Here is a 19,307-nt window from a genome sequence, read left to right as displayed (position 1 = left end):
TAAGGCATATAATATTCATTTCATGTATTTCTGGTTATTAGCCAGATTTTGGAGGTGTTCTTACAGCTGTTTCTAATTTCCCTTTGACATGCTTTTGTTTGCAAGAAAATCAAATAGTATTTCTAATCCTTCCCCCCTATTTTTTCTTTTTCTCTTTCTTAATTAAATTGATATATAATAGTATATTATTTTCCAGTGTATAATATAGTGATTAAACATTTATATACTTTTCCCCCATTTTTAACTAGAACCCCCTATTCGAGGGAAGAGGAAAAATACATCCCCTATTGGATATTCCCTGTAGCTCAAACTGTAAAGAATCTGCCTGCAATGAAACCTGGGTTTGATCTCCGAGTTGGGAAGATCCCCTGGAGAGGGGAATGGCAACCCACTCCAGTATTCTTGCCTAGAGAATTCCATGGCCAGAGAAGCCTGGTGGGCTATACAGCCCATGGGGTCGGAAAGAATCGGACACGACTGAGTGACTAACACTACATCTACTGTTGGATATTCACCTCATGTGTCTGTTTTACTTTGCCTTGGTAACACTAATTAATATTAACTTATAGAACATGATTTCTTTAAAGGTAGTATTCTAAGGTTTTCAACTGAGGCTTAAGCAGCAGCTGTATTTATTATGGCACGTAAATTCCCTGAGTGGTCTGAAGGAAGCATTTGATGCTGTATTTGATTTGCAGCCAAGTCATTCAGCAAAACTCTGTTTCAATATCCTCTATGAACATGTAAGCAAAGTAAGTGTCTTTTAAGCTTATTATCAGCAAAAGTGTTTTCATCCAATGCATTAGCAACAATGATAAAAACAAAGTACACTAGACCAAACGTGCAGAGCAGAGCCATGGGCCTTGAGAAGCTCTTTCCATAAATCAATGCATGATGTCTTTTCTATGGAGTATCCAATTAACTGTAAATAAAACCTTAGACATTCTTAAAAATTGTTTCTTCCCCCAAGAAATGACAGTTGGAAATAGCTTCCTGATAACAATCATTACTGGCTTTTACCATTTACTACAAAAGGCCTGACCATGGTTAAAAGGTTTAATTTTTATGTTTCAGTGGTCACAGAGTCAAAAACATGGATTTATCTACAATTGCAAAGATAGCTATAAATTCTATACTATTCTATTCTAATTCTATTCTATTAGTGACAGCAATTTTCCTTCGACTATCTTATGCTGAATGTAACTTTATTGCTACTTCTAGGAGGGACTTGCAGGCAATTTCCATTTTACAGTCACCATGAGTTAAACTCACAATCCCAAGCAGCAGTCATTTCAGACTGGTGCATAATTTAAAGAAAGAAGTGTAACATGTGGATCGCATTATCCACCGGCACTGGCCTTGGTGTCTTGGTTGCTTCATTTTCTGCCAACCACAGCCAATCAATATGTCTGGCCTGTCAGAGTCAGATTGACAAGGTGCTTGCTGTGCATCTTTTCTTTTTTATTGCGTTCACTATTATCTTCACATAGTGTTTTTACATTTCTCTGGTGGGGAGACTATCAAAATGCAGCCGAAGTCAATAGTTTGTGTTTTATAAATAAGTCACTAATTAGACACCCCTCTAGCATAGTTAGTGCACTAATGGTATAATATCCACTCTTTTCCTAACAACTTATGAAGGTTTTAAAAAGAGTTGAAAATAATTGTTTTTAGATCTCAAACTAGTAATAGAACAGTGTGTTCTGACCATGTGTTGAAGAACAAAATGTGATCTATACAATAAAGGTTTATAATTTTGTTTATAAATTCTTGTATCGGGGTATTACTGTAGGGAACGGCACTAAATATTATTCTTTCATTTCAAGCGGGATATGGGACAATATCAGCAGAGTAAATATTCTGACTGAAAAGTTCTGGAGTTGCATGAACACTTAAACAAGCTTGTTATGACAGTATGATTATCACTAAGAAAATCTCATCCATCTTTTAAAAAAGCATTTGTAGTTATTTCAAACCACAGGATCATCTCAACATGAACAAACATGTAACATATACCATATTACATAAAATTGGGATAAAGTTCATAATATTTAAGTAACTTATTCAGGATTATACTCCTACCATGGCTTCCTGGTGGTTCAGATGTAAAGAATCCACCTGCAATGTGGGAGACCTGGGTTCAATCCCTGGGTTGAGAAAATCCCCAGGAGGAGGATTTGAAAACCCATTCCAGTAATCTTGCCTGGAGAATCCCATGGGCAAAGGAGCCTGGAGGATTACAGTTCCTGGTGCCACAAAAGAGTCAGACACGACCGAGCGATTAAACACACATACTCCTAAGAATTTAAACAAGAATGTCTTTTGTGCTGGTTAATATCAAAACTGGGACCAGAACCCAGAAACAGGTGTCTGATGATAACTAAGCACTCAATAAATAGCTGTGGACTAGGTGAAGTTTATTTTAAATATATAATCAAAGTGGCAAAAAAAATTTCCACTCACAGGGAAGCCTAGCTAATTAGTTTTCTCTGGTTAAGCCATTGCTTAATTGTGTCAGATGGAAACATTAAAAAAGACAAAAACAAACTAGATCCCTGTTTTAAAAAATGGCCTAAAATACTTGCCAGTTAGCTAAAATTTGTTTTCCACCCTAATTAATATTGTCTTCCAACCAAATCTAAATATGCAAGACAAATAATTTACTCACTTTTTTACTTTATTTTCCCTGATATTTGCTATAAATGACATTTATAAATGTATTATATGTGATCTGCTTCTGTAATTTAAGTCAATATTTGTGGCATGTATGGTATTAAAAGCAGATAAACAGATGTGCAAATATATGAATGATGGGAAAATATTGAGAAAAAATGTTGATAAAATTCAAAATTAAAAGCTTTAATTAAAAGTTCAACAGATGCCCCCAATCTGTTCACATGATTTTGTTTTTTTTACTTCTCAGAACTTTTCAAAATATTAATCACTGTTAATCTATGTGAGAATTTTATTTGGGGGTAGTTGTAAATTTTCTGTATAGATATAATTTTAAATGATGTATTTGGATACTTAAGTCACATTTTCAGATGTCTTCTCATTTTATAGTTCTTAAAAGTCTCTAAACTGTGGTCCCAACTTGCTTTCTAATTAATATATCATATATATGTTACCCAGTAGATAGTATCGCTTGTTTCATCAAGTAGATACTTAATAGGTGCCTCTGGAAAATGCTAAAATCTCTTGCCACACACCTGAGGCTTTTGTGTCTCTGTGTGTTAATTTAGTCCTTTACCCCACAGTCTAAAATGTTTTCTAAGAATTTCAGCATGCAGATGCTAGAGCCAGATTGCTTGGCAGAAACTATCATCACATCTTGCGACCTTAGGCATATTCAAATTCCCTCTTGGCACAGGCTTTTCATTAAAAAAAAAAAAAAAAGATCCAATGCTTGTAGCTTGCACCTACTCATTCAACTGCAGAGACCAGTGAGATATCTTGTCATCTGTCTGGAACAGTACTTGACATCTAGTAAATGCTCCATATCGGTTATTGTTGTGGTTTAGTCACTAAATCGTGTTCAAGCCTTTGCAATTCTAGGGGCTGTAGCCCACCAGATTCCTCTCTCCATTTCCAGGCAAGAATACTGGAGTGGGTTGTCATTTCCTTCTCCAGGGGATCTTCCCCACCCAGGGAGGGATCAAACCTGAGTCTCCTATATTGGCAGGAGGATTTGTTAGCAATGAGTCCCCAGGGAAGCTCTGTATATTGGTAGTTATCATTTTTATGAATCTGGAATTTACCTTTTACAAATTATATCAGTTTTAAAATGTAAGTTTTCCCTTAAGTTTTCCTTTTAAAATGTAAGTATTCAATTTCCTGTCACAAGCTGAGCCTCAAACCTATTATTCTTTTGACTTTACTTATAATTTAATTTTTCATTTGTTCATTGAACATTTCTGTAATGCCTAATATGTATTAATTCTTCTGTTGGGTGTTCATATATAAATGAATGTTTTTTGTTTCAAGGGGCTCACAATTTGGATGAATAAGGGAAATAAAATTATAAATTCTAGTCAAATTAGGTGGAGAATGAACTCAGGAGAAAGTATGAAAGGGCACAATTTCAAAAGTTTAAAAAGTAATTATGAGATTTTTAAAATGTAGAAGTTTTAAAATCTAAGGACATCTTATGAGCCAAGTGCTGTTACCTATAAAGTCAAAGTATCATACAGTGGCATTCAATATTTTATTCTTAATAACATATATTTCCCATTGTCAATAATATGCCTATGAAAACTTCTTCATAGCTATGATTTTATGAACATCAAAGATTAATTTCTTTAGACAAATTATGTGTTTTTTAGATATAATGCTATGTTAAGATGCTCATATTTCTCATGTCTACATCTAAAATACTTTGAGAGAATTATTTTTAGATGCAGATTTTAAATAATAATATTTGTGATTATTTCTCTCACTACTTATATAACAATAGTTAAAAATATTTTCTCTTATGCTGTGTGAAAAATGGCATATTTTTATTATTTCACTTTGTATTTTTAAATTTTTATTTTTGAACAGATAAAAAATTTCATGAGGTTCAAAATTTTAATGCTAAACAAGCACTGTATCAGTTAAATATTGTTGTGTAATAAAGCACCCAAGAATAAAAGCAAGCCAAAATGAAGAGGCTTAAAATAGCACCTATTTACTCACATTTTTATAATTTCCATGAGAACTGAACAGTCTGCTTGGATAGTTTCAGCTGGACTCACTCATGCATGTGTACTCATTGATGGTAGGAGTTAACAGCTGTCTTGTTGAGAATAGGCTTGGCTATGATAAATCATATTTTTCTACTTGTTTTTCATGTGTTAAAGACTTATTTGTGAATCAAATTTTAAAATTCATTGATCTAAGATTTAATCCTTATTAATTTTTTTTGTTTCTCTGAACATTATTGATTTGTTTTTTAATACTTCTGAGTTGGTGCTTTTATTCATGTATTCATTTGTATTATTTTGGTGCTTCCCTTGTGGCTCAGAGGTTAAAGCACCTGTCTGCAGTGCAGGAGACCTGGGTTCGATCCTTGGATTGGGAAGATCCCCTGGAGAAGGAAATGGCAACCCACTCCAGTTTTCTTGCCTAGAGAATCCCATGGACCGAGGAGCCTGGTGGGCTACAGTCCATGGGGTTGCAAAGAGTCAGACATTACTGAGTGACTTTACTTTTGTATTATTTTATGTGTATTTATGTATACATATATACATACATATATTTTTATCTCATTGCTGGATTTCAAATGTATGTTTTGTCATTCTTGTTGTTTAGTTGCTAAGTCATGTCTGACTCTTTTGTAACCCCATGTACTGTAGCTGGCCAGGCTCTCTGTCCATGGCATTTACCAGGCAAGAATGCTGGAGGGAGTTGCCATTTCCTCCTCCAGGGGATCTTCCCAACTCAGGGATTGAACCCAGATCTTCTGAATTACAGGTGGATTCCTCACTGTCTGAGCCACAAGGGAAGTCCATGTTTTGTCATATGTTGCTGTTATCATCACTTTATGTGCATGCTCAGTCGCTCAGTCATGTCCGACTCTTTGTGACCCAATGGATTGTAGCCTGCCAGGTTCCTCTGTTCATGGGATTCTTCAGGCAAGAATACTGGAGTGGGTAGCTTTTCTCTTCTCCAGAGGATCTTCCCAACCCAGGGATTAAACCCAGGTCTCCTACACTGTAGGCAGATTCTTTACTGTCTGAGCCACTAGGGAAGCCCCATTATTACTTTTTACTGTCATCTAATAGATAATTTTGGTAAATGTTCTACAGGTTCTTAAAAAGAAGTTGTATGTGTTTTATATATAATCTGCTTTATTCAAAATGTGTTTGAGTGATAAAATCTTATGCCTTACTCTATCATGAAAAGCACTAAGTTCAGGAAACATGTTTAAATGTGATATAAGTGCTTGTATATGATGTAATTCATAATGAAGACATGACAGTTAATATTAATCTTCTAAGGAAAATCTATAGAAGATATAGGTATAGATTTCTAAAGGAAATACAATTTTTGCTCTTTGAACCCTCAAATGTGGTGATTTGTTTTGGTAGTCCTAGCAAATTACACATGGTCATGTTTTAATTAATTAACAAGTAAAATAGAATGTATGAAAATCATGGTGCATTCAAACTATTGATGACGTATTAGCTGTAAACAAAGCACTTTTCTTTGGTCTATAGTCATTACAGATAAAAATATCAATTCATTTTTCAAAAGAAGGTGCATTTATAAATATAAAAAGTACTTAATACTAAATAACCATTGATAGTTTAATTATGAAATACCTACGTTATTAATACTATGTGTGCTTAGGTAGAAATTATTCCTTTTTTTAAAATATACCTTTTTTCCAATTTGCCTCTTTTTAAGAGTTCTATATGCAGGTCAGGAAGCAACAGTTAGAACAGGACATGGAACAACAGACTGATTCCAAATAAGAAAAGGAGTACGTCAAGGCTGTATATTGTCACCCTGCTTATTTAACTTATATGCAGAGTACATCATGAGAAATGCTGGGCTGGAAGAAGAAGCACAAGCTGGAATCAAGATTGCCAGGAGAAATATCAATAACCTCAGATATCCAGATGACACCACCCTTATGGCAGAAAGTGAAGAAAAACTAAGGAGCCCCTTGATGAAAGTGAAAGAGGAGAGTGAAAAAGTTGGCTTAAAGCTCAACATTCAGAAAACTAAGATCATGGCATCTGGTCCCATCACTTCATGGCAAATGGATGGGGAAACAGTGGAAACAGTGGCAAACTTTATGTTTCTGGGCTCCAAATTCCCTGCAGATGGTGACTGCAGCCATGAAGTTAAAAGACACTTACTCCTTGGACGGAAAGTCATGACCAACCTAGACAGCACATTACTATCTTAATAAAGGTCCGTCTAGTCAAGGCTATGGTTTTTCCAGTGGTCATGTATGGACGTGAGAGTTGGACCATAAAGAAAGCTGAGTGCCGAAGAATTAATGCTTTTGAACTGTGGTGCTGGAGAAGACTCTTGAGAGTGCCTTGGACTGGAGGTTATAAAGAGTCAGACATGACTGTGTGACTGAGCACACACACACATATACATTCTTGTTTTAAAGGGAACTCATGAGGAGTTTGCTCAGGTGCTTCAACCTGGAAAATTCAATTATTTTCCACTGTCCTTAAGAAGAATGCTGCAGAATACTGCAGAATTAAGGTTAGTGATGTCACTGTCAGATCTGAATGCTGATTCTCCTTCCAATGTCAGGAAGTATAAAGTATAATGGAACAATGAGAAGAGCATTCTGGATCTGGCTTCTAGTAGAATCCATTTTGGGTCTCAGCAATCCTACTATTGATTCCTCGTAAAATGAATGAAAAAGACATCACTTCTATTCTTTCTACTCAACACAAACTACCTTTGTGGACTCATCAGCAACTCTAAGACAGTTTATAACAATGGTGAGTCCTGCCGGTCATCAACAACTGTGTCCATGATTAGGTACTGCTTCAGTCAATGGAAATTCTTATAAAGGATATCTGTGGTTGCAAAGATAAATCAAACAGCTAAAGAAACATTAAAAATGTAAAAGAATGGTGGTGAGCTCCAAGCAACTTAGCACATATTTATTCAACAAAGGGACAGAACTTAGAACTGGCAGGCATTTTCTGTAGAAAACCTCATGGAGTGTTTGTCCCCTTTAGGTATTCCCTAAATGAGAGAGAAGAAAAAGGGCTTCTGAAAATGGGGGCCAACCTTTAAAACCTCACATTTGATTTTTAAAATATAAATCACCTCCCCTCACTTCATGATGAAATTTTAGATTTTTGAGACAAATACAGAGAGGAAGAGAGAAAAAAACCCTTTTCTGACGTTGATAATGTGGACTAATTCCTTGAAGAACTGTTATTCTAAGAAATTATACAGAATATTCATCGACCAACAAACATTTCTAGCACAAACGATAATCATACTAGCAGTATCTGTTATGATCCCTTACATTTTGTGAAGAGCATAACTAATGTGTCAATTGTGAGGCTCACACAATTGATTTTTCTATGTTAACCATCAGATCATCTCTCATTTGTCTAAAAATTCTGTCATGTTTAATAGTTCTCTTTTTTATTCCTTTATTTTTTATTAGTTGGAGGCTAAATGTATTACCCTACTGTCTCATCAGAAGAGCACAGAATGGAGAAAAATAATAAGGTTTATGTTTTTATATTTCTATGTCTTCCAACAGAAGCTTAAATACAGGTGTCTTTAATATCTATCTTCCTTATTTCCTTACCCACATCTACAACACATTCACACACACTCAACAGATATACATACCATTTGTGTGTGTGTGTGTTAGTAGCTCAGTCATGGACTGTAGCCTGCTAGGTTCCTTTGTTCATGGAATTCTCCAAGCAAGAATATTGAAGTGGGCAGCCATTCCCTTCTCCTGGGGATCTTCCCGACCCAGGGACCAAACCCGGGTCTCCTGCTTTACCATCTGAGCCACCAGGCCCCTTTTATGCATGCACAACTCCATTTTTATACTCTTACTGCGGTAATTATGTAGCTAATAAAGGGCTGACCTAATCGGTCCAGTCCAAATTGGAAAACATATTTTTAAAAATTCGTGTGATAAAATATTTTAAAATGCCAACACATGAAGACAGAGAGAAATGAACAAAATAGCATTATGCTGATAAATTTACTAATGTTATGAATCGCAGTATCAATAAACAGTGAGTTAATAACTAGACATTGTCAAGCAAACACTCATCTGGAAAAACCTATAGCTAACAATACACTCTCCCTAAGATCAAGGTCAAATACAAAGATATTTTCTTTTATAAGTTTTATATAATATTTAATTTGATGCCCAAGCCAGTGAAATAAAGCAATGAAATAAGAATATATTTTCAGAAAGGAAGTAGTAAAACTACCTATTCACAAAGACATAATACTTTAACTAAAAGGTCTTAAGGGAGAAACAAAAACTTAGAATGAATAAGTGACATTTGAAAAGCACACAATTTAAAGGCAAAAATTAATCACATTCTTCCTATATTGGCATTAAATGATTAGAAAAATGAAAAAAAGAATCATTAAAATAAAATATTTAGGAATAATTTTCACAAAGGATATGCAAAATATCCACAATGCAAACTAAAATCAAAACAGAAAAAGTATTCACAAGAAAAAATTGGCTTTAATAAATTAAAAATATATATTATAGTCATCATTAAAATTGCATTCTAAAAGTGTCCATTCTTCCCAATGTGATCCGTAGATTTAAGGTAATACAAATCATAATCCCAAGATGTTTTTCAGTAGAAATGGACAAAATAACTCTAAAATCATGATAGCTCAGACGGTAAAGAATCTGCCTGCAATTCAGGAGACCTGGTACGAACCCTGAGTCAGGAAGATCCACTGGAGAAAGGAAAGGCTACCCACTCCAGTATTCTTGCCTGGAGAATTCCATGGACAGAGGAGCCTAGAAGGTACATGGCCTCGCAAAGACTCTGACATGACTCAGCAACTACAATCCATATAAAAATGCAAAGGATCTAAGATATTTTAATAGAAGAAAGAAGTTGGACATCAAGTAAACAGTAAAATAATAGTAATCAAAAAACTGTAATATGTGTAAGTAAGCAAGTAGAGATAGAACAGAAATAGACACCCATATAGAGTCAGTTAACTTTAAAAAAGTGTCAGAGCAATTCAGTGGGGAAATGAAAGTTTCTTAATAAATGGTGCTAGAAAACTTGGCTATCAACTTGGAAAATAAATACAAGAAAGAAACCATATCCTTACCTCCTATTATTCATAAGTTAATTTGAGAGAAATCACTTATTTATGTGTACAAGCTAGATATATAAACTGTCTAGAAGGGAACACACAAGGATAAAGCCATGAACTAAGTGCAGACAAAGATTTGTTTGAAATAACCTAAAATACATAATTGATAAGTTAAACTATATTAAATACTTCATGTCATCCAAATACATTATTATAAGAATAATGAGACATGAACTCAGAGGAAAAAAATTGTAAAATATGTATCTGTTGAAGAAGTTTTATCATATATAATCGAAATGTCTCAATTCAACACAAATGACAAAGAACCCAATAAGAAAATTATCAAAATACTTGAATATACACTTCTCAAAGTAAGATAAATGAGGTACCAATAGTCACATAAACATTAACTAAATCAGCAAAATGTGAAATAAAACAATAATAAGGCATTGCTACACACACACTAGAAGGGCAAGTGTGAAAAAGGTTTCTATAGAAAGTTGGTGAAAATTAGTGACACAATTGTAACTCTTCTTTATTGCTGAGGAGCAGGTACTAATAAAACATACAACTAGCATATTACAAACATAAAACATAAACATATTACAAAACATAAACATACAACTAACATATTACAAAGAAAATACTCTCTTAAATATTCACCCAAGAGAAATAATGATAAAGGTCCACAGAAACACTTATGCATGAAAGTTTATAGCACCTTTACCTAGAATAGTTTATTTTCAAACTTAATAATTACACAAATGCCAAACCACAGAGAATGGATAACTAATTGTGTTGTATTCATATAATGGAATATTACTCAGTAATAACAATTAGCAACTACTGATATAGATATATAAAGCTAAATGTGTGATTCTAAAATGCTTTATGATGAGTGAACCAGTTGGGAATAAAAGAGAACAGTAATGTATGTTTTCATACAGATGAATTTCTAGAATAGATAAAATGAATCTGTGGTGAAGACAAATAAATCAAATGGTCACCTCTAAGAAGATGTTGCTTGGATGAAGCACAAGCTGGAATCAAGATTGTTGGGAGAAATATTGATAACCTCAGATATGCAGATGACACCACTTATGGCAGAGAGCGAAGAGGAATTAGAGAGCCTCTTGGTGAAAGTGAAAGACGGCATCACCAAGGCGATGGAATTGAGTTTGAGCAAGCTCCAGGAGCTGGTGATGGACAGGGAAGCCTGGCGTGCTGCAGATCATCGGGTTGAAAGAGTCAGACACAACTGAGAAACTGAACTGAACTGAAAGAGATGTTTGGCAGGGACGGGAAAAGGAAATTTCCTTTGGTGATCAAATACTCTGTATTTGGATAGAAATATAGGTCTATTTGTGAAAAAAATAAAAAAAATTACATACCAAAAATGTGTATTTTAATTCACTTAAATTTTATGTCAAAGAAAATCTGTAAGCAAACACAAAAGTAAGCGTGGCATAATTACACATATAAATTTTGGTGCTTCCCTAGCTCAGATGGTAAAGAATCTGCCTGCAGTGTGGGAATCTGGCGTTCAGTCCCTGCGTCGGATGATCCCCTGGAGAAGAGAATGGCTACCCCCTGCAGTGTTCTTGCTTGATAAATTCCATGGACAGAGGAGCCTGGCGGGCTACAGTCCATGGGATCACAAAGATTTGGACATGACAGAGCAACTAACACTTTCACTTTTCACTCTCATAAAAACATGTTTGGGTAACTAATGAAAATAAATAAAGAAAATATACCAATAAAGATAAAATCAAGATCTTTTATGTGCACATAAATTGGGTCAATTTATCTTTTAAATTTCCTATAGATTGAAAATATCAAAAACTATGAAAGAACTAAAAAGACCAGTGTGAAATCAGAAACAATTAAATCCTATTTCTTGTGTATAAGTGGCATTCCTACCATTCCATTTATAAAATTATTGCCAATAATTTTTCTCATTTTGTTTTCCTGGTAGGGAAAAAAAATGTGAAAATTGCAGGGAGTAAGAGACAGTGTTTCTAACAGATATTGTACTTTATTTTAGTAAGGTTAATAACATAGAGCTGAAATTGTGACCCAAGTGTATTAAATGATGAATAAATTATCATTTGAAAGGTGAAAACATAGTGTATTATGTCTATCAAAGCTGGTGACTAGGGCACACATTTACTTTATTTTCTACCTATTCAACATCATAAAATAGGAAGCTATACCAATTTGACATTTTTTTAGTGATTCTAAATTCCATTATATTTCCCTCTATTATTTTTGAGTATTGGAGGATGCAAATATAGATACACATTCTGTTACCTTAAAAAAAGGAAAAGAAAATGATAAAGGAAAAGACATTTAATGTTTTGGTTTTAGGTCATTTATTTCTCCGTGCATGAGGGGAAGTTAAACAATGCTATCTGAAGAGAATATTATCTTGCAATAAAGGAATCAGATTTTTTTAAAAAATCAAGGTATAAATAAATTATAAGTAAAGCACAGCTACTCTAATATCCAGTTTTTGCAATTCCTTTTTAACTGTATGCTTAAATTATTACAAAGACTTATTTGTATTATTTGAATTATTACAAAGTTTCACAGACTTTCATCTAAACTATTTAAGATTTGGAAATTTTATTCAATATACGACAGCAAATGCAGATTTAGAATATAATTCAGGAACAAATTTTTGTCCTTCTATAAAAATAATGGAATCAAATTGCACTGTTAAGATTAAGAACTTCACTTTTACCTGAAAGAAAATTCCTTCTCTACCAAAGGACAGCATAAAGAAGGATTAATCCAAATCCAGTTAGAGTGCAAAGGAATAATCTGCAATATGTTTATCAGTATTTCTCAACTTCTTGAGGCTATTTCTTATAGGCCATTTTTTACATTTTAATTACATTTTTATTTTATTGCAAATGTTTTTATGTAGCTTGAAATATAAAATAAACTTCATTTGGAAAAGTAAAATCCCTCTGTCTCTTACATATTAAATTTATTATCATTATAGTAAATGGGATTTACTATTGTCAATTAGGGAAAACGTTTTGTGAGGCTGGAGTCGAGAAATGAGATGGGAACCTAATCCAGCAAAGAAAACTTCAGAGTTCTCCTGACCGCAAACAGTGCGCCCAGGTGACCATGTCTTAATAAGTAAAGTGGATTCAATTTGCTTGTGCCTGCTAGTTTTTTGCTTTCCTTCAAGGAGCTGTGACAGACAGTATAGGGCCTGCGGGGGATTGTTCGTACCCTCCCACTGGTGATATCTGTCACTGCATCTTGTTCCTGTTCCCTGACTTGACAGAAGCTCTGCTTCAGGGTTGAGAATGGTTGGGAACCTAGCCCATTTCTGCCTGTCAGCCTTGTTGACAGGCAGACACGGGAGCTGTCCTCTTTAGTGTCATCTAGCTCAGCTTCTAGGAGCACCAGAATAGAGGTTGTCTTTCCCACTGAACAAAGGGGAGCCCACGACACAGAAATGTGACGCCTTAACTACTGCCACTCAATTCTGGTTTGTTGATTCAACAGATTGTTCCTCCCACCGCTCCTGGCTTAGATCAGCACTTAACTAGTGTGCAAATCTAAATGAATCCTTTAGACTCAACAATACTGAGTGTTTCACCGTACTCCAGGCATACACGTGTGTGGGCTAAGTCACTTCAGCTGTGTCCAACTCTTTGCGACCTGACCTGATGGACTGTAGCCCACCAGGCTCCTTTGCCCATGGGATTCTTCAGGCATGAATACTGGAGTGGGTTGCCATTTCCTACTCCAGCCAAATACATACTGATGGTTAAAAGGGTCCTCCCAAACTCATCTTATTATTAAACTCCTGTGTTATTTAGCTTGGGCTTCCAAGACAAATGTTTCATAGACTGGACTATTTAAATAAGAAACACTTATTTCTAAGAGTTCTGGAGGCTGAAAATCTAAGATCAATATGCCAGCTAATTAAATTCCTGGTTAAGAGTCCTCTTTCTGGATTTGCAAGTGGCCACCTTTTGGCTGTATCCTCACTTGATGATAGCTCATATGGTAAAGAATCTGCCTGCAATGCAGGAGACCTGGGTTCGATCCCTTGGGTCGGAAAGATCCCCTGGAGCAGGGAATGACAACCTGTGCCAGTATTCTTGCCTGGAGAATACCACAGACAGAGGAGCCTGGCAAGCTACAGTCCTTGGGTTATAAAAAGAATTGAACACAACCGAGTGACTAACACTCACTTGATGAAGATAGAAAGACTCTAATCTCTTCCTTTTATTTTAAGAACACTAACCCCATCCTCATAACCTCTTCTATCTCTCATTACTTTCCCAAAGCCCCATCTCTTCATTGGGAACTGGGGTTCATGGCATTGGGGATTGGAGTCCCAACATGTGAATTTGGCGGAGGGTGGGGGAGCGACATAAACACTCAGTGCATGCCTTATTTTAAATTCTTCATTCTTAAATACTAACATTAGTGTTTAACATATCTAATTTATTTTGTGTAAGGATATTAATTACTGGATCATGGCAGTTCCATTCAGTTCCCATAAAATGAGCTATTATTTTACTGAGTTCAGTAGCATAAGAAGTATTCTTTAGAAACACTCAATTATAAACATTGAGTTGATTATTCTTTAGTTTCATCACCTTTGCAGTGTCTATATTACAATATATACTTTCTTATTATAAAATTTTATGTTATAGGCATATCAATTTGCCTATAACATTGGGAGCTACCAGAAAGCCAAAAGTGTAACTTAGTAATTTTTGTCCACTTCATTTATGACATTTATGGAACATAGCAGGCACTGAGTAAATGTGTTTAGAATGTTGAATGAATGGCACAAATGATCAAATATATAATGTGCAAAAGAGCAAAATATGGAACTTATCATAATACATTTGTCATTTAATTATATAAACTATAATTATGGCTTTGTAAAATTTATACTAACATTTGGACAAAGGCTAAAAGAATAGCAGGGAAAATGAGAACAGACTGATTTGTTGGAGATAGTAAAAATGAGCTTTTCTATGTTTCTGACTTCTATCCATTTGATCATATTATTTTGGCAATAAGCAAGATATAAGAAAAATGCAATGATTATTACATGAGATGTAATGAATTCTATGTCTACATTATACAACTGTTTCTATTTCCCCAAGATTGGTTGGATGTGATTATCCCCATGATCACTCCAGCCCATGAAATTATAACTAGCTAAAGGACAAATGAGTCAGCTCTTCCCATCAGGTGGTGCTCAGCTTTCTTTACAGTCCAACTCTCACATCCATACATGACTACTGGAAAAACTATAGCCTTGACTAGATGGACTTCTGTTGACAAAATGATGTCTCTGCATTTTAATACGCTGTCTAGGTTGGTCATAACTCTCCTTCCAAGGAGTAAGTGTCTTTTAATTTCATGGCTGCAGTCACCATCTGTAGTGATTTTGGAGCCCCCAAAAATAAAGTCAGGCACTGTTTTCACTGTTTCCCCATCTATTTTCCAGGTAGTGATGGGAGCAGATGCCATGATCTTAGTTTTCTGAATGTTGAGCTTTAAGCCAACTTTTTCACTCTCCTCTTTCACTTTGATCTTTATTAAAGAGAATCAAATTAATGATTAACTTGTAGAGAAGCACATTATTGATTATATATGTTAATATTTTACTAAATATTAAGATCTAGTGTAATGACATCTGTTATTCTAATCCCTTAGCTCTCCTGTAGGTAAATTCAATCCTACATTTATTTTTGAGATAAGAATTATATAAATAGAATCTCCTCCAAATAATGTAACTCTATGAGTTAAAGTAGACTAAAAGTATTAGGCTTTTTAATTCAAATGCTCATCTTACTTTTTGTTTACTATTTCAGGATGTATATTTTACCGTTAAAATTAAAATAGGTATATTTTATGTGCTATGTAATTGTGCAGCGTGGCATATAATATCTATTAATATACTATTAATACATAAGAGATGTATATTTTAGATTTAAAGTTAAATATTTAGCATTCAAAATTGTAGCTAATTTGTAAACCCCTCTAATATTGTTTAAAATAGAGTAGAGCCTGTCAAGGGCCTCTATTAATTCTCTTTCTGACACCCAAGGACTGAAAAATTACTGGAGACAGGAAGTTACAGATTCTCAGAAAAACCACATCCTATAGAAGCACAGGTGGCCCAGATATAACTGTGGACCAGAATAGATATGAACCCACCCACTCTTTCCTGTTCTTTGCCCTTTGAAACTCAGTAAAAAGACTCAAATTCCCACTCTCCTGGGCCAAGATCACTCTGTCTGACTCCTTTCCTCCCTTGAAAAGTGAATAAAAGCTCCCTTTTCTTCCCTTAATAATACTTCCGTGAATTATTTCACCATCTGCATTGGCTCACTTAACATAACTGGTGTCTATAAATTTTTACTCCTTTAATTTGTTGTTGTTGTTGTTGTCGTCGCTAAGTTGTGTACAGCTCTTAGCCACCCCTTGGACGGTGCAGCCCACCAGACTGCTCTGTCCCTGAGATGTTCCGGGCAAGAACACTGGAGTGGGTTAGCTGTTTCCCTTCTGCAGGGATCTTCCTGGCCCAGGGAACAAACCCGCCTCTTCTGCATTGGCAGGAGGATTCTTTTTTGTATGTGTAATTCTTTTTTTTTTTTTTTTTCATTTATTTTTATTAGTTGGAGGCTAATTACTGTACAATATTGTAGTGGTTTTTGCCATACATTGACATGAATCAGCCATGGATTTACATGTGTTCCCCATCCTGAACCCCCCTCCCACCTCCCTCAGCATCCTAGCATTGAAACATGTATATTATCAAGTGTGAAACAGATTGCCAGCCCAGGTTGGATGCATGAGACAGGAGGATTCTTCACCACTGAGCCACCAGAGAAGCCCAGTTCTTTAGAGTGTGTGCTAAGTCATTTAGTTGTGTCTGACTTTCTGGGACTCTATGGACTGTAGCCTGCTAGGCTCCTTAGTCCATGTGGTTCTCGAGGCAAGAATACTGGAGTGGGTTGCTCTGCCCTTCTCCAGGGGATTTTCCTGACCCAGAGATTGAAACTGCATCTCTTGTGTCTCCTGCATTGACAGGCAAGTTCTTTTTCCAACAGTGCCAACTGGGAAGCCCATTCTTCAGAATAAATAGTACTAAATAATGAATTATGGCAAAAAAGAGAATATAATCTTAACTTTCCTTTTTTTTTTAAATTTTATTTTATTAGTTGGGGGCCAATTACTTCGCAACATTTCAGTGGATTTTGTCATACATTGACACGAATCAGCCATAGAGTTACACTTATTCCCCATCCCGATCCCCCCTCCCACCTCCCTCTCTACCCGACTCCTCTGGGTCCTCCCAGTGCACCAGGCCTGAGCACTCGTCTCATGCATCCAGCCTGGGCTGGTGATCTGTTTCACCATAGATAATATACATGCTGTTCTCTCGAAACATCCCACCCTCACCTTCTCCCACAGAGTTCAAAAGTCTCTTCTGTACTTCTGTGTCTCTTTTTCTATTTTGCATATAGGGTTATCATTACCATCTTTCTAAATTCCGTATATATGTGTTAGTATGCTGTAATGATCTTTATCTTTCTGGCTTACTTCACTCTGTATAATGGGCTCCAGTTTCGTCCATCTCATTAGAACTGATTCAAATGAATTCTTTTTAACGGCTGAATAATATTCCATGGTGTATAGGTACTACAGCTTCCTTATCCATTCATCTGCTGATGGGCATCTAGGTTGCTTCCATGTCCTGGCTATTATAAACAGTGCTGCGATGAACATTGGGGTGCACGTGTCTCTTTCAGATCTGCTTCTTTTCAACCCCACTGATAATTTCAAAGTCACATTGCCCTACTCTCAAGCTATCATTGTTTCCATAACCAGAAGAGCAATTTCTGTTTAATGACAATTTTGACCAACTGCCTGATAAAGTAATAGGGGATTACACAAATGTACCTTTATGTTGATAAATTTTCTTGGGCTCCCCTGCTCCCAATTCACATAGATGTGAAGGTATTAACTGTGGCACCACAACACATGTTTGAATGATTTCATGGCTCTGTCCCAGCAGCAGTTATCATGCCACACAAGGATTACCACACCAATGAGACTAATAAGAACATTTAAGATGACTGGCATGCCCAGCCCAGAAAATAGTGAATGAATGTTCATAACTATTCACTGGAATCCAGAGACAATGTATTATGGAAAATTTAGCTTCTATATGTGAGAAACACAGATATGAGATGAAATAATACATGATACATATGAATCTGCTAAAACAAAAATATTGTCTTAATTTCCTTTTTCTTCTATGATCTTAGCATTGTTTGAATTCCATGTCAGTGTGCTCAGGGCTGATGCACTGGGAAGACCCAAAGGGATGGAATAGGGAGGGAGGTGGGAGAGGGGATCAGGATGGGGAACACATGCAAATCCATGGCTGATTCATGTCAATGTATGGCAAAAACCACTACAATATTGTAAAGTAATTAGCCTCCAACTAATAAAAATAAATGGAAAAAAAAAGAATTCCATGACAGTTTCTTGAAATACATATTTATCAGCTAATCAGTGACTAAACAGACATTCAGTATTAGTTCAGTCAGTTATGTTTTAAGAAAGAAGTGGCTACCCACTCCAGTATTCTTGCCTGGAGAATTCCATAGACAGAGGAGCCTCATGGGCTACAGCCCACAGGGGTTGTAATGAGTCGGACATGACTGAGTGACTAACACTTTCATTTTCAAGCATTGTTTTAGCTATTGAACAATTACTTGGTAATGAAAAATCAAGAAACAAACAATCCTTGCCCTTATGAACCTTACTATAAACCATAAGTAAACAGATATAAAAAGAATATGTATATAATATGTCAGAGTTTGATTCATTCTAAGATAACAACACAAGGAGGAAAAAGGGGCAAAAAGAGGGACTCAATGGGGCTTTGCTGTTTTATAAAAGATAATCAGGAAAGGCTGTTTGGTAAGGTGATAGAGAACAGAAACATGAAGAATGTGACAGTAGCCTAGCGGATATCAAGGGGAAGAAAAATAGCAATAAATCTACTATGACTTGAGCAGGATAAATGGGAATGGGGAAAAAGGGATAGTAAGGGCCAAATGATTTAGGGTTTGGTAGGTCAGTATAAAAACAAAGAATTTTACTTTAAATGAGAAGAGAAACCTGGGAAGTGTTAAATTTAAAAATTGGATTTCATATTTAAAAGATTGTTTCTGGCATTGGTGTGGAAAAATTGAAAGAATAAGTGAATTTGCAGCATGGAGACAAGTTAATACTGTATTCCAGTCATTCAAGCAAAATATGATAATAGTCTAAACCAGATTGGTAATAGTATTTGGCATGCCTATTTGATAGACCAAAGAGGAGGATGAATAGGCGGTTAGCTTTGTTGCTGAAAATTCTTAAGTTTGTAACAGATGTAAATTTGGAAGATGTTAGAGTAGAGATTGTGCCTTAATTTTAGCTTGGAAAAAACAGATTATTTGCAGCAA

This window comes from Muntiacus reevesi, chromosome 6 (assembly GCF_963930625.1).
Source record: "Muntiacus reevesi chromosome 6, mMunRee1.1, whole genome shotgun sequence".
In the NCBI taxonomy this organism is placed as follows: Eukaryota; Metazoa; Chordata; class Mammalia; order Artiodactyla; family Cervidae; genus Muntiacus; species Muntiacus reevesi.
Note: the sequence above shows the minus strand (reverse complement) of the source record.